The sequence below is a fragment of the Oryctolagus cuniculus genome, chromosome 6 (assembly GCF_051225735.1).
Source record: "Oryctolagus cuniculus isolate XC-2025 breed Fujian yellow rabbit chromosome 6, ASM5122573v1, whole genome shotgun sequence".
Taxonomy (NCBI): domain Eukaryota; kingdom Metazoa; phylum Chordata; class Mammalia; order Lagomorpha; family Leporidae; genus Oryctolagus; species Oryctolagus cuniculus.
Genome location: NC_142872.1, coordinates 99,576,410 through 99,597,636, shown reverse-complemented (window position 1 = coordinate 99,597,636; position 21,227 = coordinate 99,576,410). Strand labels below are relative to the sequence as shown.

The window sequence follows — 21,227 nt, the reverse complement described above, 5'->3', positions numbered from 1 at the left end:
TATCCTTTACGATCAAGTGCTCAGAAACTCATACATAAAGCATATTTACTCTACGGAACTGGCACGCATGAAGAGAAATAGCTATGAGGAATAAAGTTTTTCTGGACGACACTGTTATAAAACCTGTTTTTGATTTATTTTTCACCCATTTGAGGCACTCAGGAGAGAGTAGAAGTGAACCAGAAAAAGTCCAGCACACACACACTGCCCTCTATGAAGATCCTTTCATTGTCGAAGACCAGCATATTGCTTTGCCAAGGCACAAAGTCAGATCAACTTAGACAGGATTCATCTCATCACTCCCTCGTAAACATCATAATGGCTAAATATTTTTCCATCCTCACAACACCAGGAGTCAAATAGAGGTCTACCAGATTCTACTTCTCCATTGGGTGTCCATAGATAGGTGAACAGGCAGACTAGAAGAATGAAAAGGAACCCTCCCATTGCCAGCCAGTATGGCTGCCCTTAGGTTGCCTGTCTGTTGTGTGCAAACATTTTCAGAAAAGCTTCCATCACCATCATTGGCTGCAACTCTGGGATCCCACAGTTTTTATCACTAGGTGGGTCATAAGGAGCGCCAAAGGTACTCAAATAGTTATCTATCTTTTTAATACTGGGTACCATAAAGACATTGACTTAGACTAAAAGCACTGAGACTGATGTATGTTACCATATAGATAAAAGTTGAAGTTCAGGCCGGTGCCGTGGCTAAATAGGCTAATCCTCCGCCTTGCGGCACCGGCACACCAGGTTCTAGTCCCGGTCAGGGCACTGGATTCTGTCCTGGTTGCCCCTCTTCCATGCCAGCTCTCTGCTGTGGCCTGGGAGTGCAGTGGAGGATAGCCCAAGTCCTTGGGCCCTGCACCCCATGGGAGACCAGGAGAAGCACCTGGCTCCTGCCTTCGGATCAGCGTGATGCGCCAGCCGCAGTGCGCCGGCCGCTGCGGCCATTGGAGGGTGAACCAACGGCAAAGGAAGACCTTTCTCTCTGTCTCTCTCTCACTGTCCACTCTGCCTGTCAAAAAAAAAAAAAAGTTCATAGATACAGTCAAAAGGAGAAACACCTTTTAAATACTCTTTAGTTTTAAAATGTTTTATTGTTTATAAGGTAGATGTGAGCAAAACGTCATTGTAAATGGGGGAGGACAGTGAAGAAGGATTGAGAGGAGTTGACGTGGCACACTTGGATTAGGAAATCCCAGCAGACAAAGAGGCAGGGAATTTGAATTGACAAAGAGGCAGGGCTGAGCAGAGCTGACAGGAGCAATAGAGCGAGGGCTCTGCGCATTGAGTTCCAAGCACAGAGTTGTGGGGGACAAATCCAGTTCCTTCCCTGCAGGCTCTGCTAAAGAGTTCCCCTACATTCCATGGATGGGCTGAAAGCCCGAAGCCGTGTCCCTGCCCAACTTCTGCTTCTCCCCACTTCATTCTCCCCTCCTACACTGTCTCCATCCTCCTCCCACTTGCTGCCATGCTAATGCGTATGCTGCCTGTTGATCTCTTTGACTGCCACTAACATGACATGATGTAAGTGGCATTCCCGCCTTAGCAGATGGATGTGTTTGCAAATATATTAGAAGAAGTGCTGTGTAGCCTCCAAAGCCACCCCATAATTGCCATATTAGTTGTGACTCTGTAAGGTTTGTGATTGTATTTCAAACCAAAGAGATAGTACGTCTTCCACTGTTTATCTAATGTAAGTAGGCAGCAAGTCCTGTATTCCTCCTCTGAGCCTCATCTTTCACCTAACTACTTACTAAAACTAATGTAAGCACTACTTTCTAATTGAGTATCTCTTATCCGAAATGGGATTTTTTTTTTATTTTTGGAAAATAATCATGCATCACCTAACAACAGGAATAAATCTGAGAGCTGCATTGTTAGTTGATGTCATTGTTGTGGGAACAGTATAAAGTGTACTTATACAAGCCTACTACACAGTTCAGCTACGTGGTATATGCTATTGTAAATGCGACCCATCATTGACCAAAGCACTGTTGTATGACACATGACTATATCTGCATATACATAATGAGATCTCTTAGGAATGGGAACTAAGTCTAACACACAATTTGTTTATCTTTCACATATACCTTACATCCATGGCTTGAAGGTGATTTTATACATACTTTTAGTGCACCTGTGTTTTAACTGTGACCCTTCACGTGAGAGCAGGTTGGCATTTTCCACCTGTGATGTCATGTTGCCCTAACAAAAGTTTCAGATTTTGGAGTATTTTGGATTTTGGATTCTCAGATTAGGGATGCTCAGCTTGTCCCAGGAAACAGTGAAATGGTCTAGTGTTTTCCTTCCCAGGAGTCCACTAACCATATGTGCTGTGTCATAAGCATCTATGTTGCAATGAGAGCTACCCAGTGTTGCTTGCACATCTCGTGTATGCTGTTCACTGTTGCAAATACCTGGGAGCATTACCTCATTTGAGGATACTCATTGAAGAAAATGAGACTCAGAGAGGTAAAGTCTCCAGATTCCAGGTCAGGTTAGTCTCACTCCATAGCTTGCAAAATCACCCAAAAAACCTGGCACAGTTACTCAGTGAATGTTTGTTGAACTCAACTGAAAGAAAGAAAATACCCAGAGCAGGGATAGAGGAGCAGATATACCCCAAAAACGGAAGCTCATAGCTACATTTCAGGTTCCCAGCCCCAAGCTGACTTTAGTGTCAATAGTTGAACCATTGGACTGAATTGCTCTCCAAAGCATGTTGGAAATCTATGGAATTTGACTAATACATCCTAAGATAATATTAAGAATTTCAGAGCTCCTTATGATATAGATTTGAAGAATATGAAAATAAAGCTGTGTAGTGGCTGTCATCCTGAAAGCAAAGGTGTCGTCATTGCTGAAACCCCCAAAGCACTTAGAGCCCCCACGCTGCCTCGAGTCTGGAGGACTGTGGATCTGAGAGCACTCAGTGATTTAGCAGAGGACCAAAGTCATGCCTTTCACTTAAGCATTTTCCTCAGATACCTTTATTTGTAATTATTATTTAGACATCCTTTACTTCTGATGGTTTCCTCCCGTAGGTTTCCAAGAAAGATGAAAAGGAGTTCTTAAGGTAGAGCTCAGCCAATATATTTAAACTTGTTCAAAACTTCTCTCCTTCATAGTGATTTAGCACACATGTTTAAGAAGAACCAAGAGTCCCCCAGCATTGATTCAGTAATTTGTGCTGTCAAATCATGCCTCGCTTCTAACATGGAACAGGTGACCTGCACCAAACCACCTTAATCAAAATAACAACAGTGTCCCCCCACCCCGCTCTTCTTTCAGATCTTGTTTGGTTAAATATAGAGCCAGCAACTACTCTGCAGCTTCAAAGGGGACAGGGAGAACGTTTGCCAGACACATCACTTGTCAGGTACCTCAGGCTAAGACACTGAGAATCTCAAGAAGATAAGGATACAAAACTTGAATTGAGTTGGAGCTTGGGTTGGCAGCCACTGCTGAGCAGAGGATGAGGGTGCAGTGAGAATGCTGACCTGTGTGAATGGGCTAATAGAGGGAGCATGAGCCAGTGAAGCACTGCCCCAGATTCCTCCTGCAGCATTCCTCTGATCTCCATTGTGCATTCATGGCTGGGGCTGAGGACCCAGGAGGCAAAAGGAGCTGTGCCCCGCAGCCATCGCTCCTTCCAGAGACAGTGCCCGTCTGGAGCAAGTGAAGATGGGAGCCGAGCACAAGTATTCCTAAAGCATGTTGTGGAAATTCCTATCGGATGCATGTGTGCGGCAGCATACCAGGGCCCTCAGTAATATCCCCTGGGGTGTTGTGACAACAGCGTGGGTGTGATGACAGCAGCATGTGTGGGATGTGGCGCTAGGTGGGGGCAGAGCGGCCCGAGTCTGAGGCTCGGTTTTGATTGCTGTGGGAGCCCCTCACCTGGTAGGGCTGCCGAGTGACGGCTTCCCAGAGGGATCATCTCAGGGAGAGCCCGCGTCGTGTAGGAGGCCCCACTTCCTGCCAGGGACAGAGGGGAAAGTGCAGCCCCAGAAACTGCAGCACTCTGGACTGTTTCAGGTTGTCCCCTTCGAAAACTTGGATTTCCAGAATGGAGTTAGGGGTTTCTTGTTTCTGCATAGAAAATGTGTTCTTTAAAAGGTATCTCCATTCACGGCAGAAGTACGGCTTTTTTTATCCAAACCCAACCATACAGCCTATGTGAAGGAGCGTGTATTCTCTGTGTTTTAGGAATTAACTTTTCCATCTCAGGTGCAGGTTGTGGCTTCTCTTCTCGGATTATACACTCTCCAAGTAGGAGCACCCATTCTGTGTGGTTGCTCTTTTCAAACTGTATCTCTGCATCTGACTTTATAATATAAAAACCCTGCCAGTTAACATTAAATCAGCAGTTGTTAGTCATTAGAGAAAAATAAATACAGAAAACTTCATTTAAAAAAAGTTTTCAAAGTCAACATTTGATTACTTTCACAGAAGTAGCCTTCCATTCAGTGAACTGACTTGGTTAAGTTATTTGGTCATTGCAGGGAGCTGAAGTGATTAAAATGCTTTATAATGCACTGTTGTTTTCCATGAAACTCTAGTGTGGCCCTGTTCCCTGGCCACAGGAATGTAAGAACTTCTTGGCAAATACCCCGACTAGGATCGGGTGGGATGATGTATAATTAATGTCAAGTGCTATTGCCCTTCTCCAATGCCATCCACCCACTGACCAGCATCAACTTCTTCCTGTTCTTTCTGTATTCAGAGCTTGGTTTACACCACTTTCATTCTGAATATATCTGGATAAAATTCTAGTTTCCCCTTTAGAGAATCCACATAACAAGGATCAGGTTCATATAACAAAAGGCAATGTTCTTATATCTTTGTTAAATGTCTTCAGAATGAGCAAGACTTTTGCAGTTGGAGATAATATCCAAGTTAGTAAAGATTTTGGTTTAAAGAGCATTCTATAGCTACTTTTTAGGGGATTGTGTTTTGTGCCCAGTGTTTTAACTTCTCCTTGAGCCTTGCTTGACAAGTATTGGGAGGGAATGTCTGGCAACTGTTCATGAAACTGCAGCCTCTTTTCTCTTTCTTGTTTCTATAAACTTACTAGACAGGATTAAGTCCAAAGCACTGATAAAAAGGTCTTTGTACATTAAAAATGGAGGAGTTAAACGTAATATTTTTGAGTATCTTAGAACAATATTGACCTGGGATCAAAGTAAAAGCCATGAAATCCAAACACATTATCATGAAGCTCAGTTGTCAAATGAAGAAAACCATAATGGTGAAAATCAAAATTCCAAGTCAATCCTAGAGCCCATTTTATTTTATGGAAGTAAAAGCTGAGAATTTTAATGGAATAGTAGTTCTTTCAGTGAGGTTCCTAGGAATTTTTTTTTAAGTTTATTGAGAGAGGCAGACACAAAAAGGAGCTGCCATCCACTGTTTCACTCCCCAGATGCCCACAATGGCCAAAGCCAGGAGCCAGGAACTCATTCCAGATCTCCCACACAGGTGGCAGGAACCCAGTTACTTGAACCATTACCTGCTGCCTCCCAGGGTCTACATTAGCAGGAAGCTGGCTGGAGTTAGGAGCTAGAGTTGGGTGTAAGCCCAGGTACTCTGATATGGTATGTGGGCATCATAACTGGAGTTTTAACTGCTAGGCTAAATGCCCGCTCCTTGGGGAGGAAATTTGAAAGTCAGTTTAAGGGACAGGTGTTAGTTTAGTGGCTGAGATTCCTGCATACCAAATTGGAGTGCCTAGATTTGATACTCAGTTCCAGCTTTCTGCTTATGCAGACCCCGGAAGGTGGAAAGGATGGCCCAAGTATGGGAAAATTTATATACACACACCAGCCTGCCACCCACATAGGAATTCCAGATTGAGTTCCTGGCTCCTGGCTCCTGGTTCCTGGCTTCAGGCTGGCCCAGCCCCAGCCATTATGGACATTTGAGGAATGATATCGCTCTCTCGCTCTCGCTCTCTCTCTCTCTCTCTCTCTCTCTCTCTCTCTCCCTCTCTCCTCTCTTTCTTTCTCTCTGCCTCTCAAGTAAATTCTTTAAAATACATAAAAATAAAAGTCAAATTTAGGAATGAAATTTGATAGCTCTTAATGGGAATGGTACTCAGCAGATTGGTGTTAGAGGGCCCTTATATGCTCATATCCACTGTTAAAGAGCTACGACCTCAAGTCCTCAGTATCTGCCACCTACCTGCTGCCCAGCTTTCTGTCCTGAGACTCTCCTCACCTCTGCAAGATCCAGCTACAAAAGGGTTAATACCAAGTGCACCAGAGAGTTTCCATGACCCTGCCCCAGCTCTGGGTGGCACTGAGCTCTGCTTGGCCCATGCCCACGTCCTACCTGTTGTTAAGGTCTTTGCCTATCATGCCTGTGTTAATGGGCACTATATAAATAAAAACAGCCAAAATGAGGAATCAATAGAAATGTCAGACCAATACAAATATAGCAAAGAGAAAACTAAGAGGCTATGATTCTATGATTGGAAAACCAGATTGAATAAATTGTGAGCTAGGCCTTGGAATCATAGAGATGTGGGAGAAGATCAAAGTCCCTGAGTTTTTCCAGCCTGTTGCTTTGCTGATTCACCAGTCTGCAAGAAGGCTTTTCCTCCCCCACACTCTTATTTTAGCAGCTTATCTTTTTGGTACCAAATCACTTAGTCTGGAAAGTATAAAATGAAATTCTTTGATGACAACATTACAAATGGAACTATGAGAGAGTGCCTATGCATGAATGGTATATGTGACATGACCCAAATGCATGGGTAAGAGCTGTGGCTGATGGGGTCAGGGGCAACCTGGAGTCCACCCAGCAAGCATCCTAGGACAGGCTTGTTGGCCTCTATCCTAATCAGCTCTCTGCGGGCTCTGCAGCCTCCAAGGGTCTATAGTGGGACACCAACCTGCAGCCTATTGAGTTATTGATTGATGTTTAGATAAAGAAGACGGAACTGGTTTTTGTTGTTGTTGTTGTTGTTTGGGATATTGAGATTTCTTTCTGTGTGTTTCTAAGCTTGATTAGATCCCTTTAATATTCTTGCCTTTTTCCATTGGGAAATAGATATCTGATACACAGTGATCATTTCTGTGCCTTTAAATGCCCATGATGAAAAAGAAAAGGCCATTGAAAATTATGAGAAAAATCTTAATTCATGGCTATTATGTGCCCTGAGGAAAAATCATAGCACTTCAAAGAATTCCCAGAGCAAATTGAAGAAAGATGTCAGGGATAAATGTTTGCAAGTCAAGTAGCAATACATTTTTTTAATATCAGAGAACCAAAGATTTGGGAATAATAAGGACCTTGGTACTTGCTGTCATCCACTACACTGTGTGTAATTCACTTCTAAATACAATTTTCTGTATAATTCTTCAAATTTGAATTCAGCAGCACCTGTACTGCTTTCATTTTTTCAGTGTATTTCCACATGTGTTTGTGTATAAATTTTTCCATACTTGAAAAAAACATGTGGCCATAGGGGAAATGTCAGTGACTAAAAATGTAGGATTGTATGAGCCCAAGTCATCCACATATGAATGGTAGGGAGAAAATAATTATTTGAAAAGATGAAATGGATGGAAACTCCCCAAGTTCTCCAGATACAAGCTCCCTGCTCATTCCTGCCTTACATCTGGGACTGCTCTGCCCCTCTTCCCTTCTGTCATGGGAATGCCTGCTCCTCCCCCTCCCACTTCACAGTTTATTTCCTATTTCTTTACATCTTCCTCGAGGCAAGTACTATACTGTGCCCTTAGGAGGTATTTGAAAGATACTTGATTGAATGAATGATTAATAACTCTGGGCAGATTTCAGTTATTCTTTTCCCCATGTAATGTGAGAAGAGAGGTTCCATTTCTTACACTGGACTAATTTAGGTTCACCTATTTTGAATAGATCCTATTTAAAGTCCTCTGTCACCAACCAGAATGTGTTTTAAAATAGACCACAGTGTAGAGTTTACATAGCCATTTTGTGCCTAATCTCATGTAGTACATTTATTCACTCCCCACTTAACTAGTGGCATTTGATTCAACAATGCTGCATGCCAACAAGTCTGAAATACATGCTGTTCACAAATGTGCATGTTGTAAGAGTATTTGTCTAACTGCTGAACTTTTGAGTCTGCCCACTGGATTTAAAATAAAATGTGGATTCCTTTCTGACTTGGATTTAGTCATTGAGCCTATATTCTTAGACTCTAAAAATATCCAGTGAACTTTGCTTTGAATGATATGCTGAAACACTGAGCCACAGCTTCTCATCCATCCATCTGTCCATCTGTCTGTCCCTCCATCCATCCATCCATCCATCTGTGCATTCATCCAACAATTACTGAATGCCCACTGTGTTCTTGACTCTGTGTTGAGGCTCATGACGGGGTGAAGTAGAGAGACTTATGGTCTTATGCCTTATCAGTGCAATTAGAAGCTAAAAGAGATATATGAGCAAAGTGTTCTGGAACTGCAAAAGGCAGAACAACTCATTCAGGGGATTCAGGGAGCATTTTAGTGGGGGAGGGGTAGTTTAACTGCATATTAAATAGTAATGGCTTTTCAGGCAAAGATGGGAGGGAAGGGCCTCAGGCTCTGAGAATAGCTTACACAAAGCCACAGAGCACCCTAGGGGCCTGTTTCTGCAGGGAAACCTTGCACTCCTGGTTTGGGTTGCTCTGAAGTGTCCATGGGGACACTTCCCACACTCTGTCCAGGTCCAAGGAGGTCTGGAAGGGGCACTGGTATCTGCTGTGACTGGAGGGAACCTCCTGGTCATATTGCCCTTTGACTCCTGACCTTCCACTCCAGCTAAACAGCCCGTGAGAGACTGGTAGTTTGACCAAAGACCAAAGTTGCTAAACTCCCCCAATCTGTGCCACCACCTCCCCTTGCTGAAGTCCTGCAAGAGTAAGCTTCGCCCCCACCAGAGAAAAGGGAGTCTCAGAGCAGGCCCCAGCAGAGCAGGCAGTAGTCTTGGTGACCTGCAGCTTTGCTCAAGGAGATGGGATCCAGATGGGATAAGAGCGAGGCCCGTGTTCGGTGGGTTTGCCCATGGTAGAATTCCCGTGTCAAATTGCAAATGCCAAATAGATGAACTGGCTAAATGTTTCCATCTCTAGTTAAGGCTGAATCCTCTCTGTAGCATGAGCTGTCTTGGAGGTCCTGCCTACACTGTCCTCCACCAGCCTGGCGAGGAGTATTCTACCCACTCCACTGCCACACATCTTCCCACACTGACATCGCAGCCCTGTGTGGTCTGCAGCTCTCCCTGGGTGTCATTGTTCCCGGAAGCACAGTCCCATGCTGGCTTTACTATAAAGTCCTGTAAGCTCTGATCTGTGTGCCTTAAGACATGTCTACAGGCCATACATCTGTAATCTACGATACCAGCTCAGTAAACAGATAATGCTGAATTGACTTAGAAAAAAAAAATGCTCCCGATGGTCTTTTCCATGCGGAATACTCTAACTCTCTGCTCTTGAGAACTAATACAATAAACACCATTCAAGAAGAAGACATCATCGTGGATTATTATAGCTACTGTTGTGTTGAAGAAGAGGTGGGATGGCTAAACGATTGGCATGTAGTGTTAGAGCAAAGTGATCCAGACCTCCATTCCTGTGAAGCTAAATCCTCATTCCCCTTCTCAGTTGCTTCCACTGAATACAGGGGTTGAGAAAATATCCCTTAATACAGGTGCAAACACAAGTCACACAGACACCTTTTAAATCCATTTTTGTGGTGATAGGACCCAGAAGCAAAAATAAATATATGAGTTAAGGTAGGTTGGCTTTAACAGTTTTAAATGACTTTTAAATGACATAACAGTTTTTAAGTTGTTTTTTTCTTTATAGCTGTAAATGAAATAAGCAACCAGATAATCCAAAAAGAGGTGTTCTGCAAGCTTTCACAAATGTTAGGCTTGTCCAGCAGTTGTTATATCACAGTTACCATTTCATATTTTGACATGTAGTAAGATGCAACTTTATGACTATATGCTGGTTCACTCCCCCAAATGGCTGCAACAATGGAGTCTGGGCCAGACCAAAGTCAGGAGCCAGGAACTCCATCCAGGTCTCCCATGTGGGTGTGGAGCCCACGTACTCAGGCTACCTTCTGCTGCTTTTCCAGGCACAGTAACAGGGAGCTGGATCAGAAGTGGAGCAGCTGGCATGCCAGTGTCAGAGGCGGCAGCCTAATCCACTCTGCCTCAATGCTGGCACCAAGAAATCATTTTAATAACCTCTGTTTCATGGATAACCTATTAATCCAGGAGAACTAGTTTTTAGGAATCTAATATTCTAGGTGTTTTATTGTTCCTTGAGAAATGTGTTTAGAATTAGTTGGTGTTGAGTAAAAGGCAGACAAGGACTAGCAAGAGTGCCTCTTTGTTTCTTGCCTGTGTAGCCATGCATCTCATTGTGGACCGGAAGGTTAGTGCCTCAAAGTGGAGTCAGTGCCCAGCACTGGTGTTCCCATAGGAGGTAGATGGCTTGGTTGCTATGATCTACACTGAGGACAATTGCCTTTTGAAAAAGAGAGGTGGGCTGGGGCCAGCACTGTGGCACAGCAGGTTAAAGCCCCAGCCTACAGCGCTGTCATCACATAGGAGTGCCAGTTAGAGACCCAGGTGCTCCACTTTTGATCTGGCTCCCTGCTAATGTGCCTGGGAAAGCAGTGGAAGACTGCCCAAGTGTTTGGGCCCTTCACCCACGTGGGAGACCCAGAAGAAGCTCCTGACTTCAGCCTGGCCCAGCCCATCATTGCAGCCATTTGGAGAGTGAACCAGTGGATGGAAGACCTCTCTCTGACTGTCTCTACCTCTCTCTAACTCTGCCTTTCAAATAAAATAAAATAAATATTAAAAAATAAAATAAAAAGAGGGTAGACATTTGGCACAGTGGTTAAGACACAGCTTAAGACACCCACATCTCATATTGGAGTACCTGAATTTGAATCCCAGCTCCGTGCCCAATTCCAGCGTCTGGCCAAATCACAACCTGGAAGGCAACAAGTGATGGCTCAAGTATGTGAGTCCCTGCCACCCACCTGAGAGACTCAGACTGAGTTCTGGACCAGTCCCAGCTGCTGACTGGCTGACTATCCTCAGTCTGCCTGGGGAGCAAACTGCTTCTTTCTCATTCCTTGGACTCCAAGGAGTGTGTTTTCCGAATATATTTGCACCGTGGATGTAGGTGTGGAGAGTAAATGACAGGAATGCCGAACAAAGAAGGGGAACGCCTGCTTCTGTGGTTGGGGAAAACATTGCCTGATGGCTTTTACTTTCTCACTCAGACCCAAATGTTGGGATTAATAATTGCCAGCAGTGGTCCGTGGACACACAGTATTTTATATGCTGTGACAGGTGACTTTTGTCTCTACAGAAATGTGTTTTCCCATGATTGCCAACCTCTAAAAATAAAAATCATAGGTGTCTTTTATTTGCTTTTTACCTTTCTGCTTTGTAATCACATTTTAAAGGTGAGATATAGAGATTACTTTTTTTTTGTTTTTTTTTTTTTTTTTTTGGCTAAGAAACCTTCAACTGTGAGTCTTATCTTTGAGAATTATTCCTGTTCTTTGCAATTTTTTTTCCTTAAAGACTCCGAGTTAGAGCGGTTTGCTCACCACAAATAAAGAGCGCATTAGGTTTTAACAGCAGATCTAAATTAAAAACCCAGTAATGTGGAACAAATGGACCCCTAGTTCATTTCCAAACTAAAATCTTAGTTATGTTTTATGGTTTCTAACCCTGACTTCCTTCAGGTTTGCTCATGCTTTGAACTGTACCTCTCCTTCGGTGCTGTAAATTAGCTTGTCTCTGAGATACACGGCAGTTCTGCAGCCATTTCTGTGGAGCTGAAGTTGTCTGTCTTCGAAGACATCTTTACAATACTTGGAATTTGCTCAGAAAAGTAATAGCCAACTAAAAGATGTAAAACATAAATTTCAAGAAATAATCACGTTTGGCCTTTTATGTGGGGATGGAAAATAAAAGTGATTGAAGTTTGTGTGTGGTGTTCTGCGATCCGCGGCTCCCTCGCTACTGCCGTCTTTAGTCCCGCTCTCTGAGGCGCATGCCTTTCAGCAGCAGGAAGCAGCGAGAAGAGCAGAGCCCTGCTTAAAGGCCACCTCTGGCATGTGTGGCGGGGGGAAGCGGAAGGTCTCGGCTGTGGGAGATCAGGGGCTCCTCCTGACCCAGTCAGGGCTTGCAGGAGCGACCCTAGCAGGCCAGGCGCTGCAAATGCCCTTTGTGAGCAAGTGTCCGGCCGCTGTGTCCTCTGTCACAGAGCCAGCTCTTACAACCGGGCAGGGAAAGAGGTTGGAGAAGAGGCATTGGATAATCAGGGGAGACTCTAGAAGAAGGGAAAAACCCCACCATTGCTCTCTGTGAACCCGAAACTCTGGAAAGTGAGTCTTCTAGAAGCTCTGGGGAGCCACTTGTCCGCTGTGTCACCTGTGTGTCCTGGTTGACCAGGCCTGCTGCTCCGGCCCAGGCTGACTCCCTCTACCCAGCTTCTCCCTTCCACCGCAGGCCCTACCCTGGTGCTCGCGGCCTCCTGCAGAAGCCACTCTCTCAATGGAATTTGTTTTCCAAGCTCCAAAAGCAAAATTGCCGGGAGGGAGAAAGAAAACCAAAGCCTCCAGTCCCTGGGCGCCATGCCACCAAACTCCTTTCACTGCAACCCTGGGCTTTTGTGTGCCTTTGAAATAGACACGGTTTGGGTTGAACCTGCACTTCCTAGCATCTGGAGAAGAGGAGGCAAATATAGTATTTTTAAAAGGAACTTTCTGGAAAGTGTACAAAACCTGATAATTAAAAAAATAAAAGCCAAGCCCTCAGCTGCACAAACAGCCCTTGTTCTCTCCCAGCAAAGGTCTGTCAGGAGTGCCCACCTTCCTCTCCCGAGAAGAGCAATTAAGGAGGCCGGGAAGCATCGCTGAGCCCGTCTGTTTTCTGGAAGGGCCTTTTCAATCACCTCCTTTGATCTAGCTGTGAGGGTGGGAGGGGAGCACGCCCAACCTGCTCCGTGCCCCCGGCCCTAGTGGTAGGCTCCGGGTTAGAAGAGCCTTTTCTCTCCCTTAACCTATTTTTTTGAATCAGAGTATACACATCTGTCTTTATACCCAGCCGCTTTCCTGGCCCCAAACAAGTTCTCCGCGAGTTTCCCCAACCGAGCTCAGTGGGATCTCTGTCAGCTGCAAGATTTATGTCATCTCGTCCAGTCCTGAGAACCGTTCCTTCGGCTCTGCACATCTGGATCTAATTGGAAAGACATTAAGTGCACTGGAGAAGCACATTTCGGGGCAGTTCTTTATAGACACCCCTACGAAACGAGCTGACGGCCGCAGGTTCAAGTGGGATGAGCCGGGACGAGACGGCATCTCAGAAAGTGGGGCGCATGGGTTCAGGAAAGGGCTGCTGGGAAGGCCCCGCATGAGGGGGACTTCGATTTGGTGGCTCGGGCATAGAAACCTGGCCGTTTGCCCGCCCCATGCAGGCCTTGCCCCAGGGTACGCAGAATCCACACGTGATAGCCGCGTCCTCGCATGTCTATGTGAACGGCCGCTCCCCATGCCCGTGTGCGCTGGCAGCTGGGTGTGTGTGATACACAAACATCTTGGAGGAGCAGGAGGGTGGTTGGTCATGACAAATGCCGTCACCTTCTTGTGTCACTGGCTCCCTTCGGGCAGCCACGCCCCATGATGTCTCCATACCTGATAATAGAAGTTTCTCTTGGGCTTGGAGCAAAGACAAAACACACTTGTGTGTGCGCCTTCCACCGAGTCCCTCAATCACTGTGTCACCTCCTCCTGGCTTCACACGCATGGTCAGGCTTTAAGTGACCATGCCCAGGATAGAAGGCAGAGTCCCTGGGGTGGTCGGCGATGTACAAGTTTTCAGACCATGGCCCACATTCAGTAGGATAACAGAAATCTAAGAACAGTTGTCGTCAGAAGGACCCCTGGGTTTTTCTTTTCCTTACCTGGGGTGTATTTTGAAGCCTGGAACCTTCTAGTTGCTAAGGAGCAGCTTAACTTTTCTGAGGTCGTAGCCCCCACATTTAGTACTTGCTTCCCTCTCTTTGGGCTCTGCCTCATCTCACCTGTAGCTTTGGTTAAACAAAGTTTCCTAACCTTTCATGAACAAGCTGGTGAAACCCATGGACTTCTTCATAGCAGAATGTTTTAGAACTGCGTTTAAAAATACATAAGATTTCACATTATACTGAAATACAGTTATCAAAATATTTTATTTGAGAGGCAGAAAAAGCAAAGAAATCAAGAGATTTCCCACCCACTGGTTCACTCTCCCAAATGCCCACCGTGGCCAGGGCTGGGCCAGGCTGTAGCCGGGAGCCGGGAACTCAACCTGAGTCTTCCATGTGGGTGGCAGGGAACCAACCACTCAATCCCTCACCACTGCCTCCCAGGGTCTGCATTAGCAGGGTGCTGGACTCGGAAGTGGAACTGGCACTCAGGCTCAGACACTCTGGTATATGGGATGCAGGAATCTCAAGTAATATCCTCACCAGTGGCCAAATGCCTACCCCACCAAAATATTTTTAAAGTAAATTTGTGTTATAGTAATAGACATGTTTCTTTAAGACATTATTGTGAAAATCTAGCAGTTGGTCTAATAGGGTACTTACACTAATTCTAGTATTTTGCCTAAAGAAGTGCTGTTTCTGTTACATGTTAATGCAGCTAAAAAATGTAATCTCTTCTCTTTTGAACTTATGGAGCCCCGAATCTATGCCCCCACAGTTGGACCCTCTGGGTTAGAGAAAACGCCATTGGTTTCCCCACCTTGCCCCTTGGAACCTGGACATATCCCCCAGCCTTTGTCCAGGACTCTTGGGTCAAGGTATTTGGCCCTGCCTGCAGCCCTGCTGGGAACTTCCTGCTTCCTTTGGTACTGGTGGGAGGTGCCCAGGGGTCCAGGTGCAGGCAGTGACCCGGCAGAGCCCCCCAGGCCAGAGCACTTCCTCACTGTTAGTCCTTCTGAGCCTCACAAAACCAGGCAGCGTGGTGGTGCAAGAGGAGGCTATCAGCGGTGTGAGGGTTACAGACAGATCGAGGCAGTTAGGAGAGAAAAGCCTCATCCAGGCCGCGTGCCCCCTCCCTGCCGCTGCCGCCACTCGGCAGATGACTCCTTCCAAACACAGAGCACAAAACCTGCCACTGTCAGGGGCAGTTCCTGTGCGGCTAGGATCTGTGCTCGGGTAAATGACAGGAAGGCCCTGATTTGAGCTGAATCGAGTCTCTGTCCTGGCCCTCAACACCCCAGAACATGACTGTGTTTGGCGGTGGAGCCTTTAGAGAGGTGGTTAAGAGACCAGGATGCAGAGAGACGCCAGGGGCGTGAGAACACAGCAAGAAGCACAGGCGGAGTGAAGCCAACCCTGCTGCCACCCTGGTCTTGGACTCCCCACTCCTTCCACTGCGAGAGTAAATTCAGGGATTTTGTTTGTTTGTTTTTGTGTTTTAAGTATTTATTTATTTATTTGAAAATCAGATTTACACAGAGAGAGGAGAGGCAGAGAGAGAGAGAGAGAGGTCTTCCATCTCCTGGTTCACTCCCCAATTGGCCACAACAACCGGAGCTGCACTGATGCAAAGCCAGGAGCCAGGAGCTTCTTCCAGGTCTCCCACCTGGGTGCAGGGGCTTGGGCCATCTTCTACTGCTTTCCCAGGCCATAGCAGAGAGCTGGATTGGAAGTTGAGCAGCTGGGACTTGAACTGGGATGCCAGCACTGCAGGCGGCGGCTTTACCCGCTACATCACAGTGCCAGCTCCATAAATTCAGTTTTTTCAGTTACCTGAGCTGTCAGATTTCACTAAGGCAGCTCTAGCAAATGAATCCAGCCTGCAGGGCCTCCTAGCTCAAATTCCCTGCCCACAGCCCCTTGCCATCCAGGGATACCAGGATCCCTGTTCCCTGCACACAGAAGCCAGCTACAGCTCACATGGGCCTCGGTTGTGCTGGGCTTTGTCCCAGTGCCTTCCTCCTGCACCCTGGCTGACCCACTGCAGAAAAGCCTGGGCTGCCCCTCACCCATGGAGTCTTCCCAGTCCCCACCTGGCTGCTGGTCACTCCCTGGAGTACCCTCCCACTGGCACTGCATGTGGTGTTGGGGCAATTCTGTGCACTACACTTACCCAGAGCACCTCAGCATGGGGACTGTCTCCCCTTGTCTGTGTTCCTGCAACTCCCACCCAGATGTCCTGTAGATGTTGGCTGAACATGTGCACTGAGCTGTTCCCCTGGATGGATTCCTCCTGGCTCTGTCACTCACTCAACATGAGAAACATCATCTGGGGTCAAGGCTGCGTGGGGCATCTGATTCTGAAGCTTAGATGTGTCCCATGTCCTCTCTCAGACACAAATTCCCGATCAAAGAAAGGGCATTTTAAGACCCCATTTTAAGTCTCCAGGGACTGGCACTGGGGCATAGTGGGTAAATCTACCACCTGCAACGCTGGTATCCCATATGGCCGCCGGTTCGGTTCGAATCCCTATTGATCCTCTTCTGATCCAGCTCCCTGCTAATGTGCCTGGGAAAGCAGCGGGGAAATGGCTCACGTGCTTGAGCCCCTGCCACATGTGGGAGACCCAGAAGAAGCTCTGGGCTCCTGGCTTCTGCCTGGCCCAGCTCTGGCTATTTGGGGGAGTAAACCAGTTGATGGAAGATCTCTCTTTGTCTCCCTCTCTCTAATTCTGCCTTTCAAATAAATAAGTAGGTTTTTAAATAACAAACAAAAAAGACCTGTGTCTGCTTTCAGCTGTGTCTGCTTTCAGCTGTAATTCTTTCCTGCAATGGTTCTTTCCTACAATGGTTCCTGATCTAAGTCAGCATGATGTTGCCAACCTTTACTTTCCTGATTTAACCTCCCTGAGGCCCACAGCCAAGCGGGAGGGACTGAGTGCACAGCATTTGGCCCAGGCCCTCTTTGAGAAGGTTTGGTTACTCTGCACCCAGGTCAGCTCCGTGTAAGGTCAAACCAGGGAGGTGCTGGGAGTGGGTGTATGGCAGGAATGAGGAAAAGGAGTTGGAAGGGGTTGGCTGATAATCCCACCTCGGGACACTTGAGCCAGTGGCCATTATGGTGAAATGGCCCCAGCATGCGAGGCTGGAAAGGAAAACCTACCTGCTCAGGGATCCCAGGGGTGACCAGATTTGTCCTCTCGCTTCCCTTCTGGACGGGGATGAGGTGACCTTGCCACTGGAGATGAGAGGGAGTGGGCGAGCCAGCACGAGAGCACCTGCTCACTTCCAGCCAGTGTGGCTTCCCCACCAGTGGAGAGGGGAGGCCCAGAGGTTCCTTAGGGAGGCCCACCTCTCCGGCCTCTTCCCCTCCAGACCCTGGGGACATAGCTGCCCTTCTGATCTGTTTATTTTTTAAAAAGTTTTTTTTAATTAATTAATTTATTTGAAAGTCAGAGTTAGAGAAGGAGAGGCAGAGAGAAAGAGAGAGAGAGAGAGAGGTCTTCCATCTCCTGGTTTACTCCCCAGTTGGCCGCAATGGCCAGAGCTGCACCGATCTGAAGCTAGGAGCCAGGAGCTTCCTCCAGGTCTTCCTCTGGGTCTTCCCATGCTGGGGCCCAGGGACCTGAGCCATCTTATGCTGCTTTCCCAGGCCGTAGCAGAGAGCTGGATTGGAAGTGGAGCAGCCGGGTCTCGAACCGGCGCCCATATGGGATGCCGGCACTGCAGGCGGCAGCTTTACCATGCCAGAGCACCAGCCTCCCTTCCGATCTCTTTAAATTTTTTGCCTGACTCTCCCTCTCTGCCTTTAAAATTAAAAAGTAAATAAGTAAAAACTAGACAGAAAAGGCAGTCAGCACGCTGCTGGGGACACCCACATTCCGTGTAGGAACTCCTGAGTTTGAATCCAACTTCAGCTTCCTACTAATGCACTGGGAAGCAGCTCAAGTCGTTGGGTCCCTGCCACCCAGGACAGAGAGCTGGACTGAGTTCTTGGCTCCTGACTTTGGCCTGGCCCAGCTGTTGTGGGCATTTGGGGAGTGACCCAGCAGATGAAAGATCTCTCTGCTTTTCACATAAGTAAAAATAAACAAATTTTCAAAAGAAAAATTTAAATTTGCCATTACCCATAACTTGTTACAACTTCTTTAGAAAACAATATCTGTCAAAATTTCATATTTCTCTTATAGAGGTATTTGCACAAAAGTATGTGGAAGAATATCAATTATTTCTTTTTTTATTTTTTTTAACTTTTATTTAATGAATATAAATTTCCAAAGTACAGCTTATGGATTACAATGGCTTCCCCCCCATAATGTCCCTCCCACCCGCAACCCTCCCCTTTCCCACTCCCTCTCCCCTTCCATTCACATCAAGATTCATTTTCGATTCTCTTTATATACAGAAGATCAGTTTAGCATGCATTAAGTAAAGATTTCAACAGTTTGCTCCCACACAGAAACATAAAGTGAAAAATACTGTTTGAGTACTAGTTATAGCATTACATCTCAATGTACAGCACACTAAGGACAGAAATCCTACATGAGGAGTAAGTGCACAGTGACTCCTGTTGTTGACTTAACAAATTGACACTCTTGTTTATGGCATCAGTAATCACCCTAGGCTCTTGTCATGAGCTGCCAAGGCTATGGAAGCCCCCTGAGTTCACTGACTCTGATAATTTTTAGACAAGGCCATGGTCAAAGTGGAAGTTCTTTCCTCCCTTCAGAGAAAGGTACCTCCTTCTTTGATGACCCGTTCTTTCCACTGGGATCTCACTCGCGGAGATCTTTCATTTAGGTGTTTTTTTTGTTTTTTGTTTTTTTTTTTTCCCCAGAGTGTCTTGGCTTTCCATGCCTGAAATACTCTCATGGGCTTTTCAGCCGGATCCGCATGCCTTAAGGGCTGATTCTGAGGCCAGAGTGCTGTTTAGGACATCTGCCATTCTATGGGTCTGCTGTGTATCTCACTTCCCATGTTGGATCATTCTCTCCCTTTTTTTATTCTATCAGCTAGTATTTGCAGACACTATTCTTGTTTATGTGATCCCTTTGGTTCTTAGTCCTATCATTATGATCAATTGTGAACAGAAATTGATCACTGGGACTAGTGAGATGGCATTGGTACATGCCACCTTGATGGGATTGAATTGGAATCCCCTGGTATGTGTCTAACTCTACCGTTTGAGGTAAGTCAGCTTGAGCATGTCCCGAATTGCACATCTCTTCCCTCTCTTATTCCCACTCTTATATTTAACAGTGATCACTTTTCAGTTAAGTTTTAGCACTTAAGAAGAATTGTGTATTGATTACAGTATTCAACCAAAAGTATTAAGTAGAACAAACAAAAAAAATACTAAGAGGGATAACATATAAAGTTGCTCATCAACAGTCAGGGTGAGGGCTGATCAAGTCACCGTTTCTCATAGTGTTCATTTCACTTTAACAGGTTTCCTTTTTGGTGCTCAGTTAGTTGTCACCTATCAGGGAGAACAAGTGGTATTTGTCCCTTTGGGATTGGCTTATTTCACTCAACATAATGTTTTCCAAATTCCTAACAGGGATCACTTTTCAGTTAAAATTTAAACACCTAAGAATAATTGTGTGTTAATTACAGAGTTCAACCAACGGTACTAGAACAAAAAAAAATACTAAAATGGATAAAGTATTACATTGTACATCAACCGTCAGGACAAAAAAAAAAAAAGATTTATTTATCCTTTGACAAGCAGAGTTACACACAGAGAGAAGGAGAGACAGAGAGAAAGGTCTGCTGCTGCTGGTTCACTCCCCAGGTAGCCACAACAGCCAAAGCTGGGCCAATCCAAAGGCCAGGAGCTTCTTCAGGTCTCCCACGCTGGTGCAGGGGCCCAAGGACTTGGGCCATCTTCCACTGCTTTCCCAGGCCATAGCAGAGAACTGGATTGGAAGTGGAGCAGCCAGGACCGGAACTGGTGCCCATATAGGATACCAGCACTGCAGGCAGCATTTTTACCCACTATGCCACAGCACTGGCCCCAATATCAATTATTTCTGAGAGTTCAATATTATTTAAATATCTATTATTAGGCAACTGATTAAATAAATTATGGTACAGCCAATCTGTGAAATACTGTAAAAAAGAATAATAGAGCTACTTATGAAAGATGTCCAAGGTGTGTTACAGAAAAATGAGCAGATGATTCTATTTGAAGAAAAAAAACAAAAAGTACAAATATATGTACATAAGAATATAACAAGTATCTGAAGAAATGCACACCAAATGGTTAATAGTAGTTACCTCTGTGTTGTGCGATTGGAGTAATTTGACAGATGAGATAGTATGGGAGGCCTTTCTTTTGTTCCAATTTATTTTAGTTATTTGAAATGCAGAGCAAGCAAGAGAGGCAGAAATAGATGGACAGAGATCTTTTATCTGTTGGTTCACTCCCCAAATGCCTGCAACTCCTGGGACTAGGCTGGGTCAAAGCCAGAAGCCAGGAACTGTGTCTGGCTTTCCCAGATGGGTTACTGGGGCCCAAGCACTTGAGTCATCTTCCGTGATTTTCCCAGGCACATTATCAGGGAGCTGGATTGGAAGTGGAGCAGCCGGGAATTGAACTGGCACCCTGATATTGGATACCAGTGTCTCAAGTTACTTTTCTTTAAAGCCTTTTCCTTAAAAGCCCCTGGGAGGCTTTATCTTTAGATGTTTCCTAAAAGTTTCACAGTGAGAATTATTAATCTTTAAATTCAAAGTGTTATTTTTCCCAAAACACTGTTCTAATTTTGTCTTTAATTTTAATTTTGAAGTCGAGATTTGCAGAAAATTACAAAAATGTAGAGAGGTCCCATGCATTCTGCAGCCAGATTCCCCCAGTGTTACATTTTGCAAGGGTGTAGTACAGTAAGCTAACTGGGATATCAGCACTGGCAGAGTGCGTGTTGTAGTTGGAGTCCATGTTACCACATGTGTAGATCTGGGAAACCACCACCACAGTCAAGATACAGAACTCTGGGCCGGCGCTGTGGTGTAGTAGGCTAAGCCTCTGTGCGGCACTGGCATCCCTTATGGGTACTGGTTCATGTCCCAGCTGCTCCACTTCCAATCCAGCTCTCTGTTAATGGCCTGAGAAAGCCGTGGAAAATGGCCCAATTACTTAGGCCCCTGCATCCACATGGGAGACCCGGAAGAAGCTCCTGACTCCTGGCCTCTGGTTGGCCCAGCTCTGGCCATTGTGGCCATTTAGGGATTGAATCAGCAG

The 21,227-nt window shown here is 45.8% G+C and overlaps 1 protein-coding gene across 50 annotated transcripts in view; it reads left to right on the top strand.

Moving 5' to 3' along the window:
• Positions 1–21,227, top strand: part of STAU2 (staufen double-stranded RNA binding protein 2) — a 368,761-nt gene that overhangs the window by 322,025 nt on the left and 25,509 nt on the right. The gene's annotated exons all lie outside the window — the stretch shown is intronic.